Source organism: Belonocnema kinseyi, chromosome 10 (assembly GCF_010883055.1).
Source record: "Belonocnema kinseyi isolate 2016_QV_RU_SX_M_011 chromosome 10, B_treatae_v1, whole genome shotgun sequence".
Classification (NCBI taxonomy): Eukaryota; Metazoa; Arthropoda; class Insecta; order Hymenoptera; family Cynipidae; genus Belonocnema; species Belonocnema kinseyi.
The window spans coordinates 85,512,580-85,522,775 of record NC_046666.1 but is presented as its reverse complement, the minus strand read 5'-3'; the positions used below and the strand labels follow the sequence as shown (position 1 = coordinate 85,522,775).

Sequence of the window (10,196 nt, the reverse complement as noted above, 5' to 3'; positions counted from 1 at the left end):
ATGGCAAGAAAAACGACGCTAGTATCTTTGAAAGTCTTTTAAAACAAGATTCAATAAAACTGCGTACATGGATGCCCTCAAACTCTGTTATCGTTGTCGATCAATGGTCGAGTCAATGGGTTGATAAAAACTTGGAGAGCCTTAAGTAATGTTTTTCCAAATAGTCAAATCCCGTACATCAGCGATTACGTCAGAATAGTCTGTGCCCTTTGTAATGCTTTCCGACCTCCTAGAATTCATGATAATTCCAATGATCATCTGATCGCTGAACGAATGTTGCGATTGGCTTCGCAGCCTAATCGCCTGCAAGAGCGAGCAGAAAAGGAAAACTGGGCAAAAAGGAGGGCATGGTGGCTTCCTATAACGCAAGAGACACTACCTGACTTTCCTAGGTTAACTCTTAATGAATTGCGATACATCACACTCGGAGTATATCAGCTGAAGCAAGCCCAATCGTATACCGAGGAACATTTATCTGATGATGGAATGTACTCCCTTCTTGTCCACAAACAGGAGGAAGGCATTCTAAGAATACCAATCCAGTCTCAGGATACATCTTCTAAAGTGTATAACTTATGGATAGAAACTAATCCTGGACCAAATCCGATAAGTGGTTGGTACTGTCAGTGCAAAAGTGGTGCAAGAGTGGTAGGATGTTGCGCTCACATTGCCAGTGGTCTGTAGTATCTTGGTTACTCTAGATATAACCAAAACACTCCCAGACCTTCACGTGAATTTGAAAGTCACGTGAATGATGCATCGTGTTGGTCGGAAAATTAAGGAGAAGCAGCATCATCTTCAGATGACCAAACCAATTCTGACGAATAAGGCTGTTTCAGAGTGCCTAGCCTCTAATCGACCATAAGTTCTGATTGACTGTAAACTAATATACCTTTTCTTAGAAAAATGTCTGCAAGATTATTTCGATTATTTTATAGAAATTATTGCTAATAAATCTGATAAAGTAGGACATTTTTACTCCTTTCATGATCACAAACCTAATAAAGTATAAAAATGAGCCCTATTTTGAAGGCTAAGTACCTCGAGAAAAATGATGGCTTTAACATATGTTGTAACGCATATACGTGCGCAGTTTTTGGCTAAGTATGATCTTGCGTGAGCAATACTAACAATGTGAAACTTAGCATGATTTGAATGAAAGTGCGAAAACCCATGTAAAATACGAATTTAAAAATGACTATATCTTGAAATCAGATCACTCTCAGAAAAAATCCTTTTAAGGGGTTATGAGACCTAGTTAGATGAATAAAATAAAACATACTTGAGGCCAATCTGTAGATGGCCCGAAAACCGGCCTCATTAACCCTCCTATTTTACTAAGTGTCCTTCAAAGCGTTGTAACTAGTCTGCTTCTATACATTGTTGCCTGATCTTTATTATAAACATCGCTTAGCCTTGCCGCCTACTCTATAGGTCGGGAAAGCAGATTCAATGTTATCTTTTGAGAGTTGGCACAGTTGAATACTACCCGATGCTATGTTTCAGATTTACTAAAATACAGACACTTGTCATTTGATTATAGCCGGCTATAATATTAGATTGTAAAATAAGTGGGATACAGCGTCGACTATCAACGAGCATGATTATTGCCTCGCGAAACTAGCGAGCGTGGCAAATAATGCGAGTTGGTAATCGACTAACTAGTAATCTACTTCAGAACAGTCTAAGATTCTATGCGCAGTTGCAAGGAGAAGTGGTAGGTTGGGGATGTGCACGGAATTACTTAGTTCTCTAGATGACTAAATGCCACTTTACGTCGCTGTGACGTCAACAATCGAGAAAACACCAAATAAGATTCTTCTGAACGAGCGAGTAGGTCGCAAGTTCCGGCACGGGCATTGGGTAAAACGCTTTTCCTTAGGCAGGCAAAGTGCCCATGTAGAGTAGGAAGAAGAATAACTTCTTCTATAAGTAAATAGTCAATACATTTTCTTTCATGGAAAATATCGTAAACTTAAGATAAATCAAAAAAGTATTTTATAGTTTTATTAATATATTATTCGGATAATAAGCTGCATATATATTTAGCCAATAATAGTAATCTATCTACTTATTTCCACCTTATAATTATTGAAATATAAAGAATTTTACTAATTTCATTAAATCTAATAGGAGATTATGCGACAAAGTGTACTTATTTGGTTTTCATTTTAAAAGTCTTCAAAGTTAAACAAACTTTCTTTTTCTTTGTTACAGGGATATGCACACCGTCAGATTGACTATAATCATTTTTGGGATTACCAGCAGTATCAAGTAAGTTATTAATACCTTTATATTTATATTCAGGTTATAAAATGATATATTTAGCTTAATTCTATGTTTCTTTATGAAAGTAGTAGGCATTATTTTACGAGAACTTGCATTCCAGTTATTGCGCTCATAGTCACAACGAAGTTTGCCATTGTTAAAAGGCTAAGAGTTTAAGAATTAATATGTTCATTAGAATACATACATAAAAATGAGAATTTATATATAAAATACGTGGGATTTAATCAAAATAACAGAAAACTGAAGTTAAGTGTAACGTACCTTTTTGAGTCTTTCAAAATGTATCCGATATACAGACGAGACCGACAAAAACGGCAACGACAACAACAACGATAGGCAGACAGACACCAATGCAAAACTGGTTTTTTTGCATTCAAGGGGTTTTGGAATGTAAAAAGCTCAAACAGTTTTTTTGACTAGAAAACGGTTTGCGAGAAAAAAGGGTTGCAAAAAATCCAATCGTTTGAAATATATATTTTTTTTAACTACTTATGATTTTTATAATATGTACGCATATTTACGGTCGAGCGTTCAAAATTCGACTGATATTTAATTTAAGGGAAATGATTTTAGCTTTTTCCATTGTATTTTAAAATAATTCCTATAATATTAAAGTGCATAAAAACTGTGTCATGACTAGGAAACATTTCCACTTTTTCGTCACCATGTGAAAAATGCTTTCTGTGCAATTTCAACCTATTTCACGTTAGACATTATCCTGCTACATAAACGCTGCACGTAATCCAGATATTGCACCGTTTGCACGCAAGTTCTAAGAACTTAACTCCAGGAGAAGAAATAGAATTATCGAACTACCGTATTACTCAAACTCGATAAACGTGGATCGAAGTTTAATCAAATTTTGTGATGTATTTGTTTTGAAATTTCTAGTACATCATGTATCTCAAAGTTTATATAAATATATTATGAAACAAAATGCCCATGCTTCTTCGAACTTGTTAAAATTAAACATGATTGTATTGAAAATATATATGAATGAAAGCTGTATAATATAAAATTTCACCAAACACGAATCAGTAGCTTTCTCGAATTAGAACCTTGCGTGAAATTTTTTTTCTAATATAATTTTGCGTCAATTTTAATTTCCCTTCAAACCGAAATAAAAATACAATTAAACACTTTATTATTTTCGGAGAGTAATTTCAGGGAAAATTGTACCATATTCGTATGTAAAAAACTAAAATAATTAGCCCCTCTATAAAGTTCGTTATAAATTCACTGAATTTCACTATAATTAAATGAGCTGTCAATTTCAAATTTCCCTACAACTCTGTCATAACTTTTTGAATTTTCTTGAAAATAAAAAATTCTAATTTTGACAGCATACAAAATAATGAAAAATCCAAAAATTACATTTTTCATTTAACAATTCCACAGTATTTCAAAGATTCTCAAATATATAAATGCATTTTCAAAACAAAAAAATATATATATAATTTAAAAGTTTAAAAACGGTGTGGCTGCCCAGTATACCGTATGAGTGAAGTTTAAATCATAGAAATAACATTGTAAATGAGCAAATTCAGTTTATGGAAAAACGACAAAAGTTGCAATAAAATGGCTACGTCTGTTTTAATACCAATGGAAATTATGAATTATACCAATATACATTTATTGGAATGATATAAAATTTCAGAGATAATATTATCAATAACAAAAACAAAAAATCATGATAAAAAATTCAAAAAATTCTTTTTTGCCAGAACCTTTTATGTGGAAATTAATCCTGACATCGTAAAATTACTTACGCTATCTTAAAAAAGCTCTTAACATGATTATTATTTGAAAAAAAGTAAATAAAAGTAGCGAAATTTGCTAAATTAAAAGGAATTAAAATTTTTCTATATCTTGGTTTCTTTGTGGCATTCAGAAAAATATTGTCGGCGGTAGGTGCAGAGCGTTATTCAGTTTAAGAGATAACTTCTACTGATTTAGGGATTCAAAACGGGAGGACAAAAACAGGATTCAGAAGTATTTAATATTTCTCACGTTACCAGTGGACGCATGCAATTTTTCGATACTTTTTAATGCAAGCCTTCTAACCGGGGTGTGTGTAACAATCGAAAGCATTGGATGTTACCAAAAAAATTACAAAATAGAAATTGTGAATAGAAAGGGGTAGAGGATGTGACCTATAATATTTCAATGAAATTTAGCGATTTTTATTTATAAATAATTCGTTACATTTTGTGTTCCAAATAATGAATGACGCAATATTACTTACCAAGAATGTGACATGGTGCAAGTGCGACTCGCTTAATTGTGATTTACGGCTTGTCAATCGACCCGACCGCGCTTCGCCGACAATTTCTCTTTATTGGTATAGTACTTGATTTGCGTAGATTAGTGTTCATAAATTTAGTTTTAAAAGTATAAATGCAATTTTCACAACCTTTTATGGCAAGTAATTAATAAACTAATAACTTTGGTGCTTTTTTGAAAATTGATGTTTCTTTAATATGATAGATGGAATTTGCTGAAAAGAAATTATTTTCAAATAGAAAATAATAGTTTTTTAAATGTAAATAGTTATCCAAATATTACCTTTTTTGCAATAGTGTAGAGTGGGTTTAAAACTTCCAGGGTGAAAAAATTCCACAAAGGATTACTCTGAAAGAAATAATTTGTAGGGTGGGGTCAAACGTGGTCAAAGTTTATTTTTCATAACACTGTACCTAAATTAAATCAGGTATTTCCTTGGTTCTGCATAAAAACATATATAAAAGATTAAAGTTTCATATTTTATAATATCTGGCACTTTTTCCCCATAGAACTCTTAACCTCATTCTACCCTAAAATTGTGTACGAGGTGTGTTCAAAAAATAAGGTGACTTTATGGTTTTCTAAAAAAATATTAATTTATTCCTCAATATTTATGTTGTCCCCTTCAAAGTTCTCCCGCTCAGATATAATACACTTGTGCCAACGCTTTTTGCAATCATCGAAGCACTTCTGAAAATAATTTTGTGGTATAGGCTTGAGTTTTTTCAGCGATGCAGTTTTTATCTCCTCAATCGTTGAAAACCGATGTCCTGTCATGGGTCTCTTCAGTTTTGGGAAAAGAAAAAAGTCACTGGGGGCCAAATCCGGTGAATACGGAGGCTGAGGCATGACTGTGGTGCTGTTTTTGGTCAGAAAATCTTTCACAAGCAACGATGAATGAGCAGGTGCATTATCGTGATGCAAAAGCCACGAATTGTTTTTCCAAAGTTCCGGACGTTTTTTGCGTATCGCCTCTCGCAAACGGCGCATAACTTGAAGGTAATACTCCTTATTGACCATACGATCTAGTGGTAAGAATTCCTGATGCATTACGCCACGGCAATCAAAGAAGACAGTGAGCAAAAGCTTCACATTTGACCGAACTAGACGTGCTTTTTTCGGTCTTGGAGACTCAGGATGCTTCCACTGAGACGATTGGGCTTTAGTTTCGACGCCATAACCATATACCCACGATTCATCCCCAGTTATAACCCTTTTGAGAAAATCAGGATCATTATTGACTTCATTCAACATCTCCTGAGCGATGGTCATGCGATGGATCTTTTGATCAAAATTAAGCAGTTTTGGAACAAATTTCGCTGACACACGTCTCATGCCCAAAACGTCCGAAAAGATTGCATGGTATGAGCCAACCGATATGCCAACATCTTCAGCAACTTCTCTGATGGTCATTTGGCGATTTTTCAACACCATTTCTTCCACTGCTTGAACCTTTTCATCTGTTGTTGACGTGCTGGGACGTCCAGGGCGAGGTTCGTCTTCGACATCCTCTCGATCTTCTTGGAACAGTTTTTACCACTCATACACATTTTTCTTACTCAGAGTAGACTCACCGTATGCAACTATCAACATTTCAAGAGTTTTAGAGCACTGGATTCTATTTTTCACACAAAATTTAATGCACACTCTTTGCTCCATTTTTTTCGAAAGAAGAAAATCACCGAGCACACCAAACCCTTCTAACCTTTTACGCCTCTGACAGAAAAACAACACGAGCTATATACTCAAAACTGTGAATATATGATCGTGACGAGTGTACCAACACAACAAAACAAAAAATTTAAAACTTGAATGTACGTAACCCGCGAAAATTGAAAAGTCACCTTACTTTTTGAACACACCTCGTATACGACGACATGCATTGTGTCATTTCCCACAACCAATTATTGTTTTCGGTGATAAAATTAGCAAATTAGAGCTAAATCTGCAAAACAATTCGCTAAATTGATAAAATCCCTGATTGTACTTTGCGCCACATGGTTATATTGAACTGCGAACAATACTTATAAAAATAAAAAGGAATGATTACTTGGACGAAAAAAAGAAAGAAAGGAAAGTGAAGGTTTAACCAATTCAAAAAAGAATTTGAGGTAAAGGAACAGGAGCTCCAACGCTTGAGGAAAAACTGTAAGTATAATCTCCAGATTTCTTTTCAACTTCTCAACGTACTTTTTTATTAAGGGCAGAACAGGTTTTCTCAATCAACGAACAAGTTTTCCTTAACAAAGAAGCAAGTTTTCCTTAATAAAGGAACCTGCTTTCCTCAATAAAGGAACAAGTTTCCTCAATAAAGGATCGAGTTCCTATCGAAAAGAACAAGTTTTTCTAAAAAGGAACAAGTTCCTTCAAAAGAGAAGCATGTTTTTCCAATGAAGGATTTAGTTTCCTTAATGAAAAAGTAATTTTTTTCCTTGACAGGTTATGAGAGCAGTCACTCGTGGAACCGATATAGACTCGATTTACGTAGTCGTTCTCCAAGAAGGTATAGGCATAGACAACGTAGTCGCTTTTCATGTCGTCTTTGATGCAGATCACTCAGTGGTTCATCACAACGTTATGAATGGTACTCGCCCCAGAACCACTCACAAAAGTCCTACATGTTTTCTACGAATGAATCAAGAAGTCACTCTCATAATTCTTATTTGCCTGAACGGGATATAAGGCAGTAAAGTAAATCTCTAATAATCACAAAAGATATACTCAACAGGATTGAGAAAAAGCAATTTCAGAAAGAGCAAAAGAAGCCACTAATATTCCAGAAAAGAAGATCGAGGACCTTTCTGTATCTCTGGATCCAGATCTGCTCGAAGCCATTGGGAAACAGCTAGACTCCGACATCCAGAAGGGCTGCTAAAAGAGGAAATCAAGGGCCATTATTGACTAAAATGTCCATGGAAAAGGCTGAAGCGCTGAAAACTGCAAAATTGTTGCAAAAGCATTAAACAATTTAAAACAAGGGAAAAAATCTGATTTAATTGCGTCGCTACCAGAATTTTAAAAAAATTTGAAAGGCCCACTTTATCAGCAACCATATCGTCGGATGGGAACGAGAGAGCAGACAAAAATATCGCATAAGCTTAAATCATACAATTATCGAAAGCCGAATTTGATTCGAATAACGGGTACATCCCACAAGAAGCATCCGTAGTAAGCCTTTCGGTAAGTTCATCAGTAGGCCGTCTCAAACATTATGTAATAGTCTGGGAGGAACATGTTTTAGGCAAAACAGAACTTGTTATAGCATCTATAGATCTAAAACATGCATGTTATCTCACCCACATGGCGGAGGATTCGAGAACATATTTAAGACATAGATTTAACGGACGTACCTATTAATTTTAAATGTCTGCCATTTAGCTTTAATATGGCCCCTGAATATTAAAGAAGGTGAAGCGTCTGGTGGTAACTCTTCTAAGAAGCAGCGGGTATACATCTGTTATTTATCTGAACGATATTCTGTTAAATGATATCACATCACAAAAATTTAGAGAAAGTGCTTCGAAGCAATGCAAAGAATTACATTTTTAGGGCTTATACTAAATTCTGTTGAAGTGCAAATTCTATTGCCACAGGACAAAAGGAAACATTATTCTGAGTTACTCCAAAAAGTTGAGATGAATATTCAATGCAAAATTCGAGATTTTGCGTCTTTATTAGGTAGTTTAAGCTTTTGCTTTTTAGCCGGAAAGTACGGTTTGACTTATATAAAAGATTTAGAAAGAGTATTCCTCACTCTGACAATCAAATAGATAATATCGAAACCTTTATAACCTTAAGCTCACAAGTACATAAGGACTAGATCTAATGGAAATCAAACATTTTCCATGTATATAACCTCATAACTGAAATGATACTGAGACTGAGCACAGCTTATACCGACAAACCTTTCAGCTACTCTGTAAAACTTTCGGTTATACTGCAATATCGACCTTTTTGCCAACAGAGCAAACACAGAATGCCGCAACTACGTATGTTGGAAAAATGGCCTACGTCCTATCGCAATTAACGCATTTAAGATTAACTGTAATGATTAATTCTTGTAAGCCCCCACTCCCATTCACTTTTATTGCAGAAGTTCTAAAAAATGATTTATAAATACGAAGCCAGGGGAATTCTAATAGTTCCAAACTGGTCAAACCAACCTTTGTTCCCTCAGTGTATGAAAATGTTTGAAATAAAACCCTTAATCGTTAGACCTCAGTTTAATATTTTATCTTCTTCTAATAGATACCGCATCCACTATCGCGTCAGCATAACCTGGTATGCGAAATATCCTTCAAGAAGCGTACAAGTTAAATCGCATATATGTAGTAACGATAAAAGTCAACAGGGCATCCTTAGCGGAATCTTCCTTACGTCAATGTGAGTTTTTTCTGCAACAATAAAACAAGTCTTAGATTTTCTCACATATGAGTTCGAAAATAGATTATCATATCGGTCTATACATTATATCAGATTAGTAGTGAAACTAGTGCTGGGATCAGAGATTGCAAAACACCCAGCCATTAAGAGATTTTGTAAGCGAACATCTAAACTTCAACTAGCTTTAACCAAATAGAATTCGACCTGGGATCCAAAATTTGTTCCAGATTTCATCAAAAACTGGTCCCCAAATAAAGAAACATATTTGGAAAAACTCTCTGAAAAACTTGCTACACTTTTAGCACCCACTACTGGTCAATGGATGCAAACTCTTATAGCAATAGCCTTTTTAAATGTGTTAAAGAATAGTGAACATATTAAAATCAAAATTCCTCCTCGTTTAAAGACTTCCGGACCCCACACATTTCAGCCATATTTTATCTTATATTTTCAACCAGATGATTGTACAATTTGTGAAGCGAGGGCTCTTGAATCATATCTGGAACGAACCAGGATCCTTCTCATTCAAACAGCAAATGTTTTTATTTCGTAGATATAACCTCATAAGGTGATTTTCACGCAGTCGATGAATTAAAAATGTTCTGGAAAGGAGTAATCTAGATTCTGCAATATTTCCAGCATACTCCACTAGACATATGTCGATGTCTACTTCCAGCAATAGTGGCATCAGCATTGACCTAATCAAAAATATAGCAGGTTGGAAAAAAATGCTCATATCCCGGTTTTCAATCGAAAAATAGAACAAACAATTGAGAACTTTCTAAAGTCTATCTTAAATTCAAAATATTCTTAAAGTTTCAATTTCATGAAATTCTGTTTTAATCACACTTATAAGTGTTCTTGCAATGCATTGATTTCGTATCACATAATAATGTTTCTTACTATGTGTATAGTTAAATATTCAGATTCCATACTCCCTTCACCATCTACCATTAATAATTTAAAGGGAGAGGCGCAAAGTACAATTTAATAATTAATCGATCTTACCTAAGTAATGATCACTCCCATCCTCAGTTTTATCCTTACTATCTGAGAATAATAGAATCAGGACAACTATTTGAATCAAAAATATATTTATTTCAAGCAAAAAACTATAAAGTTAATTTTTCCCATTATACTTACGAGGGTGGATTGATAAGTTTCCGGCCTGACCAAGAAAAACGTTTTTAAGAATTTTTTTTTTTTATTTCTCAACATAATCTCCTCCAAGGCTGATACAT

At 34.5% G+C, this 10,196-nt stretch overlaps 1 protein-coding gene across 2 annotated transcripts in view; it reads left to right on the top strand.

Moving 5' to 3' along the window:
• LOC117181634 (leucine-rich repeat-containing protein 15-like) overlaps positions 1-10,196 on the top strand; it is a 431,057-nt gene that overhangs the window by 159,214 nt on the left and 261,647 nt on the right. For both annotated transcript variants that reach the window (XM_033374520.1, XM_033374521.1), the window contains exon 2: positions 2,218-2,274. The gene's annotated coding sequence lies outside the window, so the exon portion shown is untranslated. The remainder of the gene's footprint in view (positions 1-2,217; positions 2,275-10,196) is intronic.